General features: G+C 36.9%; 1 protein-coding gene and 1 long non-coding RNA gene across 7 annotated transcripts in view; one reads left to right on the top strand and one right to left on the bottom strand.

The window, feature by feature from the left end:
* LOC310894115 overlaps window positions 1-15,405 on the top strand; it is a 40,886-nt gene extending 25,481 nt beyond the window's left edge. The window contains exon 2 of the long non-coding RNA XR_014579570.1: window positions 1-15,405. This exon is cut by the window's left edge and continues 1,290 nt beyond it. This is a non-coding gene — a long non-coding RNA (uncharacterized lncRNA).
* TRPS1 (transcriptional repressor GATA binding 1) overlaps window positions 1-17,386 on the bottom strand; it is a 214,470-nt gene that overhangs the window by 36,842 nt on the left and 160,242 nt on the right. The gene's annotated exons all lie outside the window — the stretch shown is intronic.

The following is a 17,386-nucleotide window of genomic DNA, read 5'->3' as shown; positions in this document are numbered from 1 at the left end:
TATGAGCCTGGATGAATCTAAAATAGCACATAGCATGAGCCTGGAATTTATTTTAAAAGAGCCTTTATCTTATGACTCCATTAAAGTTTGAAATCAAACAGATGTACGGTACCTCGGGCAAACACATTTGAAGATATTTTACTTTCCACTTTCCATTATCCTACTGATCTATAAAAAGTCAAATAATATCATGGTCTAACCTTTTGAATTTTCATTTGTACTCTGTGCTTCCTTGGTAAATTTGTTTGTCTTCTGAGTTTTTTAACGTTGGCTTTTACACAAAATTTGCTCCACTGTGTAGAAGTTGTTTTGACATATTTAATTCCACAAGAGAATTCTAACCACTGGTTCTTTCATCAGCATTTATAATGCTGCTATAATACTGTTCTCAATTACTTTTACTTTCATGGCAGCTCTATTAATACAATTTTCTTAAAAAAAAAAAAAAGGATAAATTGATTTTTGCTATACATAAATAATCAGACTATATTCAAAACTCTCCCTACACTCTTAAATTGGCTTTATTTTTTTTGTTTGTTTTAATTTTCGAATTGTGTAATACCAAGATTATTGAATATATTAGGTATTAATTTTAATGTCCTTTAAATACATGTTTTCAAACTGAAAACTTATTTTTTTTGAGTAATGTAACAGGCCTGTGGAAACATGCTTCTTACTCATCTGAGAGATGCTGAAATATCATCACATTTTTCTTGTTGTCTGGCATTCAGGACTTTAAGCTGTCAGTTATTCTCTAAGCCCAATTACATTTGTCTATGGCCCCTAATCAGACTGTGAGCACAACTCTGGTAGCTGCAACCATTTAGTAATTCATCTTCTGCAGGTTATTGTGTTAGCCCTGTGAGTTGTCACGATTACTCTTAGGTTCATTTGAGGATTTAATGAGTGAATTTTTGGACACCAAGGAATGCAATGAACCTACAATTCATTGCTTTTTATCAACTATTTATTACTTTACAGTATAAATTCTGTACAAGTTTATTACTTTTGTATTTTTCAGCTGAACTAATAGACTTCAAATGCCATACCAGATGAATACTGAATGTGTTTAGTGTACTACGGAAGTACACTAAGAATTTGAAAATCAGTGACTTATTTTATATGTTTCCACAGCTAAGCAGATGGAAGAAAATCTGAAGAATATGGAAATGTCTAGAAATCAAAGTATAATGAAATTAAATACAATTGTTTTATTGAAAGATAAAACAATATAAATCTGTATCCAAAACCTTCCTCTTGAAATAGTCCGTCCTAGCAGCAGGATGGTGCCTTCTTTGGGGTTTTACTTTCCTTTCTTCCCAATAAAATTTCTCTGCTGCTAAGAGCTGTGTGCCATGATGGAAGCAGTTGGGACTCAGCCTTTTACTACATCATTCCAGTAGATGTTGTAGAAAGATGTGCAGACAAGATTAGTTGGCCTGCTATCCAAAACTATGAAATCCTGAGCTAAGAAGAGCTGCAGGAGGCAGACTGTATGCTTGAATAAAATATCAAGAGGTCCTACAAAAGATTGAAAGTCACATTTAATTGATGGTCAGAGTCTCTCAAATGACACACTGATGGCTTTAAGACAATTGACTACATGAGACCAGGAAAAGCAGAGTGAACTTTTCATTTGGAAGGAAAGTTTACTCTTCTATTTTCAGTATCTATGATTACAATGTTGGTGAGTTTTTAGCAGTCCATCTGAGATAAATAATTCTGAACAATATCATTTCACCATTTATTTTGCCTGTCACTTTGAGGGAAAGTTGTTACAGGGCTGCAGCCAACTCAGATGTTTATTTACGTCCTTTGAGAGGTAAGGAGAAAAAAAAGTCATGAAGAACAAGACAGTGAAGACGAAAAAGAGAAACGTTGGCATGGTCATCAACTTCCTGGTAAGATCGATTCAGCAGCAGCCAACAGCAACATCGCTCCCCCAGGGCTGCACGAGTGCCCTGCCTCTCTTTGCTTTGCGTCATGTAGGTGCCCAAACATTACACCAAAGAAGATCATATAAACAACTACCCAAATAGATACCCACAGTCAATTTACACAGCTGGAACATAAACGCCAACACCTGCTCTCTTACTTTGGCAGCCAAAAAAATGTCCTAGTTGGACTCACTCTTTCCAGAGTAGCTTGGGAATGTTGGGGTGGCCCAGATGTTGGATGGACATGTTCCATGGACAACATCTACCTGGGGTACACAGGCAGCTTGGAACTGCTTTCCAATCAGAGACACTAGGATTTCTGACCAGTAGTGTTAGTCGTAAACTGAACTGTATGTAACAAACACCCAGTTCAAACAGAAATGTCAGATAGCAGCTAGTCCCAGGCTTAGGTAATTAGGAAAGCCATGTTGTTCCAAAGGAGAAAATCAGAGCAACAGCTGAAGTTTACTGTTTATGTGTAAATAAATGACTGGATTTTGCAGCAATTCCTATCAGCAAAGATGAAAATCTCAGTCTGAAACTGGTACGAAAACAGATCCAGCTAAATTTCCGGACAACATGGGGATGGTTAAACCATCCAGGGAACTTGGAAAGTTATCATCTGATTTCAACCTCAACCTTTCAGCACAAACTCAAAGGAAAATCAAGACAGGCACCAAGAAACAATTGCTTTCATCACCTGAATCACATTCTTTTTGATCCATATGCTCTGTGGTTTCCATTGCCTGAAAACATCCGTTATGAAAGATCTACAAGGAGAAAGAGACAACTGCAGTGTTGTTTTCTTCTAAATGTTAGCCTCAGAATAAGGAGATAGAAAAATGGAGACAGAGACAAAGAGAAATGGTATCATCTACTTCTTTGCATGTCTAAAGCCCAGAAAAAGAACTGTATAACTTTAGTTAAAGTACATAAGCCATTCAAAAGTTAAGTAAACCAGTAAGGAATAGAATTTGGACAGTAGAATCTGAATATGTGAAGGGATGGAAATAATTATATTTCACAATTTAACAATTATATATCTTAAATATAGGAAGTACTTAAATAGTACTCAAATGCATAAAACACTGCATACATCTACTGCAATTGCAACAGATTTGATTACTTTGATATACTTAATTATTTTGTACTTTACAATCTATTCAAGTCATATAAAGAAAGTAGGAGACATTCTGAAAACAAAAAATGAGTGACAAACACTTCAGACAGGTTGCTGTTCTCAGGTGTTTCCTCCAGCGTTTTTTTTCTCCTTTTTTTTTCAATACGATCAATTAAAAATGAATGCAACCAAAATCCACTCTGCAATTCCAAGTCTTTGAAAACTGACATTTCAATGTAAAAAGAATAACTACTGTTGCCATTACATCAATGCCTCTGCGCAAAAATTTCCCGCTATTATCTTGAAAGCTTTAAATGCCTGTCTTTGGGAAAAGAGAGATGAGAGGTATTGTTAAATGCAGCAAACGGATGGGTTTTTAAACAGCAATATTAAAGCTGTATGTAATAAATATTGTGGGCTAAAAAGAGCATGCAGAGCTTCCCAATGTATCTACACACACTGAACTAAATCTGCTTGTTGTACTCTTTTGAGTTTAGGAGCCTCCAAAGACTTGGATAAGATATAAGAGGAGAACAGGCCATTCCCTACCCTTTGGCATTCTCTATCTATACAAAGGGCAGAGCAGCCAAGCTCTGCTATGTATTACTGTGAAAATATCCCACAAACAGTACATAAAAGTCCCATATTTTGGTCAAATCTATTCTAGATACATACATGCAAGTACAGAATTAGACCAGTGGAAATTAACTAAAGAGTTGCAGATGGTCCTGTATATAAAGCGGTACAATACAAGAGAGACCATCTGGAAATACGTTTTGTCCTTAACCAATTTTTTTAAACTCCCTTCTACTTTCCTTTTCTAGATGCAATTTTTCATTATGCAATGAAGATGTGTTTGTTTCAGTTTCAAAAAAAAAAAAAAAGAAAGAAAAAAAGAAGGAAAGGAAAGAAAAAGAACTTGAGCTATACACCTGCCAAGTCAGTAATCTGAAATAGAGGTGAGGGCTAAATATTGAGGAAGTCGACATCTTAAGCATCAAAATTATGTGGTGATAACTGGTAATTGTTTAGGGGGTACAGCTACAAACTGAATCCTTAATGGTTTTGCATGATAGCTAAAAGACACATATTTAGCAAAGAGATTGCTCAGGGAACAAGCAGATATTCTTTGAGTGGGATGCATGGAATTCCTGTTTCTGCCGTCCACGGGAATGACATATCAGTGTGAGCATCAAGGTAGCTCGTAAAAGTCATGTGGGCACCCATCCTGTCTTGCTACAACCCTCCTGTGCTTTTGCCACCAGATTCAGGATAGAAATTATGGGACAAAAGGCAAATAGTGATTGATATGCCGTTATACTGCCACGCTCACAGCAAAATGGTTCCTGCTCAGTTGTAGTGGGGTATGATTTGGCAAGAGAGGAGGTACCCGCACTCCTGGGAAATAGGAGACTTCTGATCCCCACACCATCAGCCTCAAGGTGCCTGTCTTCAAGTACCACATTAGCTGATTTCTCACATGGATTAATGTTTTTCAGTTATGAGATACTTTAAACTTACAGTAAAAATGATTTAATTAGCTTTCACTCTTAGGAATGCCTTGTGATGAAATGTTATAGTATATTTTTCCTATCCTGAAGTAGGGGGAATAAGTCCCTTTAGCATAAATGTCCCATTAGCAACTCTGCATGTGGTGTGTTTTAGATTATATTTCCAGGCTAATATGTTATGGCCCGGGACAAATAAAACCAAAATAAATTATATCCATATTTCTATAAATTCCGTTATGGCTTAATTGTAAGATTCCCCCCTCCCTTTTTTTTAATTTGGCATTTTTTAATATCCAAAGTGCTTGCATGTGTTTCTTCCCTTCTGCTCCTCCTCCTTCTCTCCTCTCTGAGCTGAGGGAGGCTGGCAATTTGTCACTTTGATAAACAAAAATGGGAGCAACTTAGAGAGCTTTATCTTTTTTTCTGAATTATTTACTGTACCTACAGCCAACAATTAACGGTATTACATATGAAACACCAAAATTATGTACTGCATTTTTCTTACGTCCACCTACATCATGCTTATTTTCACATTTATATATTACACGTACCATGAAACAAGGCTACAACTTGCTCTTCTGTATTAACACATCTTTTTCTTCAGTTTTCTTCTCATATGGCATAAACAGGGTTGCATTAACAGCATTTTTTTATTATTATTATTTTTTTGTGAGACACACACACTGATAGTGTATCAGGTCAAGTGCTCTGTAACCTGCTTATCAGCAGTTACCACTAGATACAATTTAAGAGAACAATTCAGAAATGGTTTTGATTGATTGCAACAAACTGGCAGTATAATTGCACTCAAGCCATTAGGAATCCAATTGAACCCTGATCAAGTACTTCATTACTCCTGCTCTTTTCACAAGGGCACACCATCCCAAGTAATATTTTATATATTATAAAAGGTTAGGTTTGAAAAATTAGCATTACAAATGTCACATTTACTTCCAGCTGGAAATGTGCAACAATGTGTGACAATACTGAATAAAATGTTGAAACATGTTTTCCTTTTGTTTTACTTTACTCATTTTTGTAATACAACACTGGTTACTGGAAAATGCCTTACAGCTTTATTCAAAACACATGTTCAAAGATCTGAATGAAAAAAGCTTTGACTCTCTCTGGAACATCTAACCGATATATCATTTGTGTGCTTTAAATTTTTTTCTTACTGTCAAGAACACTTTTATGTCTTTAAGATTTATTTAAACTAGTTTATTATATAATGAAGCTTGTCAGATCATAAGAACAAAGTCAAACAATATGCTCTATATCAAAGTATAACATTTAACATATAGATTTAAGTATACATATCAAGTACAATGCAATCAAGCAGAGTTTAATCTGAAAATGCAAATGGTTCAGATTATTAAAGCCACATCTGTCCTTTGAAGCATAATTTAGGCTGTTTATCAAAAAGCTATGTGTAATTGTATTATTCCCTCCCACCAAACATATTTTAGCCATGGATTTCTTCATTTGAAAACCTTTGGGTTTAACCCTAGGGCCAAAATTTCACAGCCTAAACCACTAACTAGAATATAAACACAAACATAAAATTGGAAATGTGTATAATCGCTTCTAGTCTACAATCTATTAATTAGGACAGTCATTTTGATTACATTAATCTAATGGTGATAACAGACTTGCATAAACTACCAAGTGTTAAAACTGAGTTTTCATATTTCTTTTTCTGTATTTGTAAATACACATTGCTTCATCAAATCCTGCTACTGTGCATAAGCCTGTCTGACGCAATACAAAAGGTGGGACTCAGGTTTCTTTCGCTTTGAGCAACAATATGAATTTTAAATATATACTCCTTGTTGCTCAACTGGGGAACACTCCTAAAACACGTAACACATCTTCTATATTTTAAAATGACCTGTCTCTTAGAATGCCTCTGCTATGAGGGTAGAGAATGCACACTTCATTTTAAAATGCTACTGCAGTAATTTGAATCATTTGCATATTACAATATTTCTTGTACTGATCCAGTTAAATGTAAATTCTTGCAAAGATCGACAGGAGATTTTCTCCACTGTAAAGAGCACGTTTCTGTAGATTTAAACTCTAAATTATAAAGTCTGCCGTGCAAGCGATCCATTAATCCTGTCTAAAAAGCATGGGAATTTACTTATCAATGGAGATCTATACTGCTGTGTAATTCTGCACAGGTCTAGCAATTGTGCATAGTATAGTAACAGTTTTCATTACATGCAGTACTACTACTAAAACATTTGTGCTCTAAGACACATTAAAAATGCCTTCTTCTGCACAAAAGAAGGAGTTTTTATGAGTTCCTGGAAATCTGAGTGTTCTACTTAGTTCTTGTGAGTCTAGTAAAAAGTAACATGCTACACGGTTGATACTCATTAAAAAAAAAAAAAAAGTTTCAAAACTTGAACTATTACAATGGGTGTATAGATTAAAAACACCATCTTCTTCAATATGCTTCATTTTGAAAGTCACAGGCCACAGATTAATATATTTGTTTATTCTCTGTGTGAGAAATAAATTACTCAGATGCTCACCTGTCGGTACCCATGAAAAGACAGAAATTCTTCAGTGCTCTTTGAATTGGGGGGAACTGGCTTCATAATGCCAATTTATACATATACATCAAATATCCACAGGGTACTCAAATGTGTAACAAAGTGAAAGGTGTTAACTTAATTATGTTTTTTTCCTTGTTCTCCCAGCCCCATATGGAGAAGTGCCCTTCCCTACAACAAAATGCCAAGCTCAAGTGCTCAGGGTTCAGCAGGGCAGAATTCTCGTTCAGGACAAAACCCCTCATCTTCCCAGAAACTTTTCTTCTTTAATTCACAGAGACAGAACAGTATGGAAGAGGAATCAAAGCAGCACTAAAAAAGCATTACTTCATCATATCCTAATTTGGTTGGCTGATCTTAAATGTATATATAGTCCCACTAAGCAAATGGAGTAACTTTTAAAACAGACACCAATGGTTATTCTCTTTCACAACGCAGACATTGTTTGATAGAATTTACACACCATGGGTGGTTTGTTAGATAAATAATAGAAAAACAAGTACCGTATTACAGTGTCTATTTATAATACAATCTGCGGATGCTGAAAGCAACAACCAAGATTTTAGGTGCTTTTACAATATTGTAATACATTAAAAAAATGCAACTGCCCCAAATTATCCCAACTAAAATAATACACATTCCAGATAAGCAAAATAAAAGACTGTAATGAGTGGTAGAACTATAGCCGCCCACAGCCTCCAGCCCTACAGCCTTCATATATGTTACTGAGTACCAGGCCAGGTTCACAGCAGGCTCAGAAGGTTAACAAATCAGGCTGCAGTGGGCCAAGAAAGATCCCAGAGACAACATCTTTTTCACTGTTTATATCAGTTACATTATAATAAACTGTTCCACATGGGGATAATAAATGTTACCCCAGTGGCAGGCACATAGACAACCATATTTGCTAGAATAAACAATGTTAGGACAAAGGGAGTTTGAGTTTGGTGGAGGAGGACAGAAAGATTAATGGAATAATCCTACCTCAGGATTTCCTTGATTTTGTAGGCTTACATCTCAATCTGAATGTCTTTTAACACTTCTTTAGGCATAAGATTATTGCTTTTTTATTCTGATCAAGTAAGCATTTGCATGACAAAATCAGAAGCACTTACGGTCTCCGCAACATTTTTCCAAACATAAAAATAGAGCATTTGGTCCAGGTCCAATAAAGGTTTTAGGCATCTAAAATGGGATTTCATTTGTCCTTAGGTGCCTGATTCCCAAACTACAAGCTACACTACCCATGCTTTGCAGCCATTAACCCTGAAAACAGCTCTGGCTTTTACCTGAAAGTTCCTCAGCTGCATCAAGTTCTCCATTTTGCTATTCACAGAGCTACCTGTGCCTCAGGAGCTCCCTGGCTGTCTCCTGCATAAGCTCAGCAGGAGTCTGGAAAACAGGCAAAGCACACTGAAATGTCTCTTAAAAAATAATCATAGCACTGAGTGCGTAAAAATCTCAGAGCAGCTGGGACCACGTCCACTTGCAGACAAGTATGGTAATACTTTCTTCTAGCTTAGTTGTTACAACACCTGCACAAAAAATAGGAGAGGTTGACACTAGATCTTCACTCAGGGTCAAGCCTTCTTGAAGCAAATACCACCTTTCAGGAAGGAATTCAAGAAGCAAGGGATAGAAGAAGCAAGAAGGAGCCTGATTCTGGAGCTCAGCATCTGGTTCAAGAGTGCTACTTCACTGTTTTATCTCCAGGAGATGCTAATGTCTAACAACCACTATATCCAGCCATGTTAGGCAGAAATTCTCATCCTCATTTTCCAAATGAATGGTTGCACTCTTTTTGTGCCAAGAACATAAAGAAATTCTTTTAAAATTTGGCCCCCAGCCTACACCTCATGGATGTCACTAGTAACCTCCCTCCATTTAAAAAAATCCCCTTTGAGCAGAACTTTCCGTTGTCTCCTTGAGTCAGTCACAACTTTTCATTACTCACAGAGAAAAATCTATACAATGCTTCAACTGTTCAAGTGACTTCTTGCACCCCAGATCAAATGTAAGATCAATAATTAAGGACAAAATGCTTTTATCTTGCCTGCAGGTAAACTATAGTGTACACTTACTAGTTCAGCAAGTGCCTTCCTGTGCTGACAAGGAACTCATCTTCACCTCAGGAACTGAGAAAGGTTATTAAAGAACTGAAACTGGGCAAAATCAGCACCCAGAAAACAACCACTAAAAGTATCTCGTGGATAAGGAGAGGCTTCCTTCCACACAAATTCCCAGATCCCACATACCTTTCTTAGTGTTTTAAAGTCAAGAACTTGAGTAGCTGAAGTTTGCTAAGATGACACTAACATAAATGGAGAACAAACGAGAACAAACAATTAATGATGTAATTTGTCTAGTCTCTCATCAGTTATGGCCAGGCATGAATTGAGAGCAGAAATGAGAAGCTGGTTTATAACAAGCACATTATTTCTGGAACAGTCTTTCCAGAAGAATAGCAGGGTTAAAAAAAAAAAAAAAAAAAAAAAAAAGGTTCTATGTATTTTAAAATAGAAGTTGATCTAATTATTACAAGGCCAATGTGACATCCTATGATTGCACAGGGCTGAACACAGTGACGCAGGAGGTCACTTCCAGCCACGTGCTGCTCCCGTTATGGGTCCAGACAAGCTGTACAGAAAAGTTTCTCTCTTCTTCTCCAAAGAACACCTAGCTTGATTATGATTTCCTGGCGGTTCTCAGACCTTCTGGAAATTTGTCAGCAGTCTAATTACCGGGTAAGGTACAGATAAATGAAAGCTGGATTAGAGATGTAACTGTACTGTAGTACATTGTGCCCGGCTTCCTGGTAAAATATACGGTCTTGTTATACTGAAGAAACCTATCTAGGAAAACCATAGGCCTGTTAACATAAAAAATGAGCTGAAAAGCCAGACTGGACAAAAATCCAATTGTCAAGATGAGACTGTCTGCAGTGGCCCAAGTTTCTCACTTGCAGTTGCATAAGAGGCTTTTTGGGTTGCAGTATTCTTGGCAGCCTGAGCAAGAACAGAGACCGTTCAAGTTACACAACTACAACGTCATTAGTGGCTTCTGAGGAGTGTGCCCAGAGCTGCCCGAGTAAGTTAGAATTATACTAAAACATAAGCTGCTAGTTACAATCTTCCCTGTTGTGTACACAAGTCATAATCATATCACTGTTTCTCATCCAAAGCACACCAGCGAGCTGTGGGAGCACTGGCTTGCCTGCCTCATCGCCAGGCCATAGACAGCCCCCTGTGTCTGTTTTCCTGCCCAGTTACTAGCATCTTTTAAGAACTGAAAGCCTGGAAAAGCATTAGTCATTCATTTTTATTTTTCATTTTTATCAAGGTCAAGGGACAGCTTGAGAAACTGGTATATTCAAACACCAGTTACGCCAGCACAGATCTCTTGCCGAGTCAGTTCTTCCTTTTTCACTGACCAGCTTACTCTATTATTTGTGCAGATTTTTTTCAGTCCCTTACTGACTTCTACATAGGACCTTTTACTTTGTTATTGTTCTTACATTTTCATGTACTCGGTTCTCTCTTTTGCTGTACTGATCAAATTTGGTGATCATTCCCATTTTCCTAAGAAATCAGACTTAGTCACTCACCTTGAAGCATGCTAAAACCATTTATTCAAGCACACTCAGACTTTATTAGAAGTACTGCCAACTAGTGATTTCCTGAGCAAGGAGATGCTGTTCTTTAAAGCTCTCTACTAACACTAGTATGTAACTGGTAACTAACTAGTATGAACTGGTATTTTCCATCTTATTACATTATCAAGTATGTTAAATCTTTTATTTTAGTATAGCAAACTGCACTAGGATGCATAGGAGGTATAACAGCACCTCATGATCAATTCAAGCAAGTATTTTTAAAATAATCAATTGCTACATGAACTACAATATTAACTTGAGTCCCCGGTTTGAACTCTGTTGTTTTGGATACTGCGCAAAACCCATCACCAAACTGAATTAAAAATTTTCTTTGGTCATTTCCTTTTTATCCCTCTCTTTATCCTCTTTAACTGCAGCAGCTCGTCCTTAAGGAGAGAGTACATAATTTATGAGATCAAAATACCAAATGATCTTTTAATAATGCAAAATTTTAAAAGTCATCTTGGACTTTTTTCAAAAAGTCCTTCTCTTAACAGGGTCTTTGCCTAGGCACGTATCCTTTAAAGTATCTAAGGCTATCTTAATAGCCTCAGGACAGGGTATTTTTTTCTATTGACTTTAATCATGGTTGTACAGTATTAAAGAAAAATAGAAGGTGTCTAAGCTATGAAGAACACAGAGATGACAAGTGAAGTTAAACATGTAGCACTGGTACGAGCATCTGTGAGATGTCTAACATTCCTACTGCCAGAGCAGGAGCTCCCCTCTGACTTGTCTTCTGGTTCGATAATGCTGTAATGCCTGAACGCATCCCCAGCCTGGGAGTTAAGGCTACCCTTTCCCACTCTCCTGAAAATGAATAACTTAGAGATGTTCTGAAAACATCAAGGAATGTTTTGATCAAGTCGATGAGATTTTTCAGAAAAGAATTTCGAAGTGTCCCATCTGACTGAATGGTTTTCAGGCAGGAGGGGTTGTGATGTTATTCAGAAAGAGAACCGGAGAACCACCCTAAACTGAAGGCACTCAAAAAGCCAAGATTTAATATTTACACGTTCTTTTTTATTTTTTTTACCCCTTCTGATTGTTTGATCAGAAATCCCATAGCAAATCAAATGCTCTCTATTACTCCTTGCCTGTCATGTCACTAAAAATCTGCGTTCTAGAAAGAGAATGCATAAAGCATTTCACTTTGACGTTTGTGGTTTCTGAAATCACTGACATAAGAGAAAACATTTTCGCTTAAAGTAGTCAAAATGATAACTGACCTTTCACTTATGTTGACCAAATGTATTATGTGCCACTCAATCACTGGTATCTATCATTCTTAATTAAGATCTACACAATAAAATAGCTCAGTTCAGAAGTGTATTAATTACTTGTTTTATGACTCTGCTTCCTATTATCCAGGCTGTACAGCAAGAACCATAAAAAGACCGTCATTTTCCAGCACAAAGGGGCAGTATATGTTACACATGATTCATGAAAGTTTCATTAATATTTAAATTCGTGTGGTTTAGAGAAGCAGAAGGGAATGAGCTGTTTGTTCTTACTTCACGCCCAGAGGACTTAGTTCAATTTTCAGTCCAGTACAAATTGCACAGTGTGATAGGGCAGAAAATCTGCTTTGTGTATATCCTTTCATTCATATCGTGAGACACAAATCAAAATAAAAACATGAAAAATACGTGAATTCAGGCATCTTTCTTCAAAATTCAGTGTACTGATACAGAAATCTAATGGAGGAAAAATCAAAGAAAACATCCATCCTTTGAAACAGCAGTATTTGTCAGAGAGCAACCACATACCGCATTATTTGTATTTAAATTAATGATATTTTTTTCCTGTTTTAATGTTGCAGTTCAAAGAACAGTGATAATAAAAAAATGAGATAGCATTCGCTACAATATCTGTTGTGATGTGTCATTTGAGACTGTGTATCTCACACCCGAAGTTTAGAAATATAATCTACCTGAAAGTACCGGCTGCAAGCTGAAACTAGAAATAAGGATTCATTTAGTCTTTTGTTTCAGAGACCTGTCTGGGGCAAAGTGCATGACTACAAGCTCAAAGGAGAAACAAAAGCTGCAGAAAGATGAAATATCCAAAGATTAAAGAAGAAAAAACAAAACAAAACAAAAAAAACAACACTTGCATAGCAGCAAGAAGATGTGTAAGCAAATTCTTAAAGGGAAAATATTAGTTTGTCCTGCGTACATTACTAAAAGACATGTAAAGATGTTTAACTTTAAAAAAAACTCAGTGCATGGGGATTGTCTGAATTCAGGCATGCACTGGAGATCTGGTTAGCAGAGCGGATCCCCCCAGCACAGCCGGCCTCAGCTCCCAGAAGGAAAACCCATCGACACCAATAGGCACGCTGAGCTCTGACCGAGAGCAGAACACGCAGGAGGGATTCGCACCACCGAGATCAGAGGAGAACGCAGCTGGAAGCGTTCGGTTCAACAGAGGAGAGATCAACTACCTTTGCCAGCTGTCTATTTAGCATCCTTCTTTCTTTCTTAGGACTCTCCTTTCTCACAGAAGATATAATAATATTATACAGTGAATATCAACTGTGCAATCAAGAGATGTGACATGGCAAACATTTAAGTTTGGCTTTTCCATTATGCAGCAGACTTGCTGAAGGGAGAGTAAAGTTTCAGAATATGAAATGGGAAGATGGTCACTTTGATTACAAAGTTAAGCCAATTAAAAGAGAAGTGGATGCCATTTATGATAGCCGTGGATTAGTTTTAATATTAACTCACCAAAATTCCAATGAGAGCATCAGTCCTTTAATAGGCAGCAAGAAGATTCATCAGTTTTCTAGCAAAGAAAATTCAGGCTAGTATCACAGAACAGGAGGTTATGTGAGGAATCAGGGGGCTCTCACCTCCTGAGATGATAAATCACAGGAAAAAAAAAATCAGCTCCACCTGTCCTACAGTTCGGAGGCAGAAGAGAAAATGAGTGATATACTGACACTGATTCTACTGAGATTTCACCGACCATTTTTAGAAACGTCAAAGATTCATTGTATTTATGGCTAGGAAGGACATCTTGCGTATCACGGGCCATTAAATTTCAACTCATTGCTGCTGGATCCAAGTCAGTATTTTGTATTTGGCTATAGGTTTGTGTGTTGGGCTAAAATAGGCCTCTGAAGAAACACCTCATCTTGATTTGGACAAACCAAGAGACCCCACTGGCAGCTTCTCCCAGCTGTTGATCTCTAATCTGAATTTATAAAACCTCAGCTTAGAGACTCCAGTTTTCACTACGCTTCTCTCAATTAGAAAAATATTCTCATTAGCACATTGCATTCTCTCCTCTGGAAGATCCTGTGTATGGCAATCAGAACAGCCAGTTTTCTCTTTCTTTTTCTATGTGCTACATGGACTGCACTGTAAATTACCCACCAAATGTAAGGCTGTATCGTGCAACTTGTCTATTCGACTTCTATTTAGTATGTTTTTACTACATACTATATCCAGGACTGACTTCACTCTTGCAGTAGTAATTTTGCAATTATTTGAATGCCCAGTGAGGATGTTTAATAGTATCGGCCCTGTAATTAGCATTTGTGTCCTCTAAACATTTCTAATGAGCTGTGATTCCCCACTAATGACAACTTTTTGAGGTTTGTCAATTAACCTATTTAACTATGTATGATAATGGCATTTTAGAAATGCTAAATATCAATCCAAATATCTTTTATATACTAAATCAAATACCCTTAGAAAATCTAAGCTTCTGTCTAAGAAACTTAAGTTTGAAAAATACTTTTTAGAAACATTAAACACACAAGTTTAAATAGCTTTGCTCTCTGATTTCTACACCTCTGTGAAAAATAAACTCAGGTACAATTTAGCCTTCTTAGTGAGACATACAATGCTCAAGATGTTACCTTTGGATCACAGTTCTTAAACCACATGAGTAATACTCAGTCAACTGGAAAACCATTCAGGTTCATGAAATATATACAAACATTATTACAACAAGACACATGATATAACAATAGAAGTTATTCTAAATATATATATTTTGCAATTAGCTCACTCCCAGTGAGACATGGAGATGAAATTTGGTATTAAAATGACAACTAAGAGGAAAAACTTTTTTCATCATATGTCAGGAGAATTTATATAAATTGTATTTGTTCTGCTACTTAGGAAAATAAATTAAGTTTTCTGTAATACCACTCCTCACATAGGGCTTTACACTCTTCTAGGTTTTGAAATTTGACTCCTGTTTTGATTTTGAAATGTGTTTTTTTTTTCCTTTGCAGATAGAAATTAGTCCTCAAAAGAATTCTTCCATCAAGTCAACATGGTAACACATACTGTATCTTTCAAAAGTTATATACACAGACAAATAACATTAGAAAGATGCGGTCTTAACAGGAAACGAATCCAAAATCTGCTGTATGTTGAAAGGTTGGAAGTCTAATCAAATTACTGAGGATCTCTTTTGTACTGAGTGATTGACAAAGTATAATCTGGGCACAGACAGATTGTCTGCTCGGCCATACATGTACATACCTGTTATGTTTTGCTAAACGATAAGAATTACTTTCCACTTATCTGAAATATAAAACCCACCAAATAATGCAGTAAATCCTTAATACAGTAATACAAGCCTAGTTGGAAAAACTGAAAAGTTATTCTCCTTTATTTATTGTTCTAAACTCTCAATTATGTTTATAAATATCTAAAAGCCAGATTCTGATCCCATGATAACTAGAGGAGTAGATCTGAAATTGATAACCCTACCAGTTCAAAATGGGTGCATCAATACAACAGCCCATCTCCTCTCAAATCAGAAAAACTCAATGGATATGGAAAGAAAGCTACTACTTTCATTTACAGGTAAAACATGGCTTTGATAAAAAAAATATAGCTTACACAAGTTAAATTCAAAATAATAGCTGGACATCTTCAGAAAACATTTGACTTCACACATTAACATTTCCAAAGTATCTGATGGCAATATTCAGCTCAGAATAGAAGTTTTGTTATTATTACTACTGTTACCATTATTATTATTATTTCTCCTAGATCCCTCAGCAATTTACTACAGCTAGTTATTCATTCATTTATTCAGTGTTCCTTTTGCTGTTGCTGTTCTACAGAGCATCTGTAGAAATATACAAGAGATCTGGTAAAATAATTGACAGCAACTTCAACCTTTACCCAAGATACTACAGTCTGAGATTTACACGAACTTGAGGCCTGATCCTGTAAGCATGTTCGGTGAAGAGATGAGTTTACTACTTCAAGCATTCCCCCCCAATTTCAACATCATGATTTAAGATCTTTGCTTGGTCAACTCAATCCTTTGGGCGTTGTTCTTTATTTTGCATTGCACAAAAGTAAGTGTACAAATATTTCACAAGCCCTTACAGCCAAGGGGGGTAATATCAGGATGAAAGAGACATTGGTATGAGAAATGTTTTGCAGATGTTTATGTTTTATCTTCTGAAGGCACAGTTATATCTACTCAAGAGAAATCAAGTGTGCCACTAGGTAACTCAAGATCTATCAAGGAGAAACTGAAAGGAAAACGTCTGCTGCTGTCCATCTCTAGCTGATGTCAGGGTCTGCAAACACATCAAGACAACTGTTTTAAGAAAACCCTAGGAACTTTCTTCTCTGAATGAATCACTCAGGAGGAGATTGGCAGCTACCTCACAAGACTGGCCTTTAAAGGTCCATGAGACAGTGAGCATGTACTGATATATTTGAACCCTCCTTTCCCTGTATTTCTCTTGCACCCTCATGCCCCCAGTGCTACAAGGCACATCACGGTGCTGACACTGGGTGTCTGTGCTAGCCGGACAAACCAGACTCCTGACAGCTGCAAAAAAATAATTCTCTGGATTGACACGGGGCCTAAAAACACAACAAAACTGGCAGCAGTTACAGTATCGGTTCTTCTCTTACAGAAATGGCCCAGAGGAAGTACATGAGAATAGTGGTAAGTTTAATACTTTCCCACCTCTGGCTTGTGAAAAAAACTGCTAAATTAAAAGGTTTTTTTTTTTTTTTTAAAAAGGCACTCTTCAAAATAATATATATAAAAGATCATAGCAAAGAAACGTTCACAAAGCAGACTGTTATCTTGTATAATATGTGTATAATGTGTGTTATACACAGCTCTCTCTCATTTAGTTGCAGATGGACGAAATGTCCCTCCACAACAAACCAGCTCAGTGTGAATGTACCAAACACCTCCCTCTCCCTGAGCGTGGCTCTCCTCGGTCCACACTGAGGGCAAGGAGGAAGTTTTACATGGGAGAATGTAAATTACTTGCAAGAAGAACTGCTGATGTTGGAACAAACAGTTACCCTGCAGGACCTTTCAAGTTCTGCTCTGGCTGGGTAAACTGAAAAAGACGCAGAGTTGCCACACTCTGCTGTCATTGCCCAAGGTACAGCCTGAAGATGCTCCCTTCATTGGTTAATGGAGGGAAAGAAAAAGATGAAGTTTCTCCATACCTAGCTTCCTTGCCAATATCCTCTGAGGAAAAATTCCTCTGTAACACTAGATCTAGAGATTAGTTCAATTCTCAGTGTGTGAGTGAATACTATTACTGTGTTTTCTGACAGCAATTCTTAGGACACCCCCTGTAGGCCCCCCCT

This window comes from Anser anser, assembly GCF_964211835.1.
Source record: "Anser anser genome assembly, chromosome: 2".
Lineage (NCBI taxonomy): Eukaryota > Metazoa > Chordata > Aves > Anseriformes > Anatidae > Anser > Anser anser.
The sequence above is the reverse complement of the archived record's forward strand: the minus strand, read 5'-3'. Positions and strand labels throughout refer to the sequence as shown.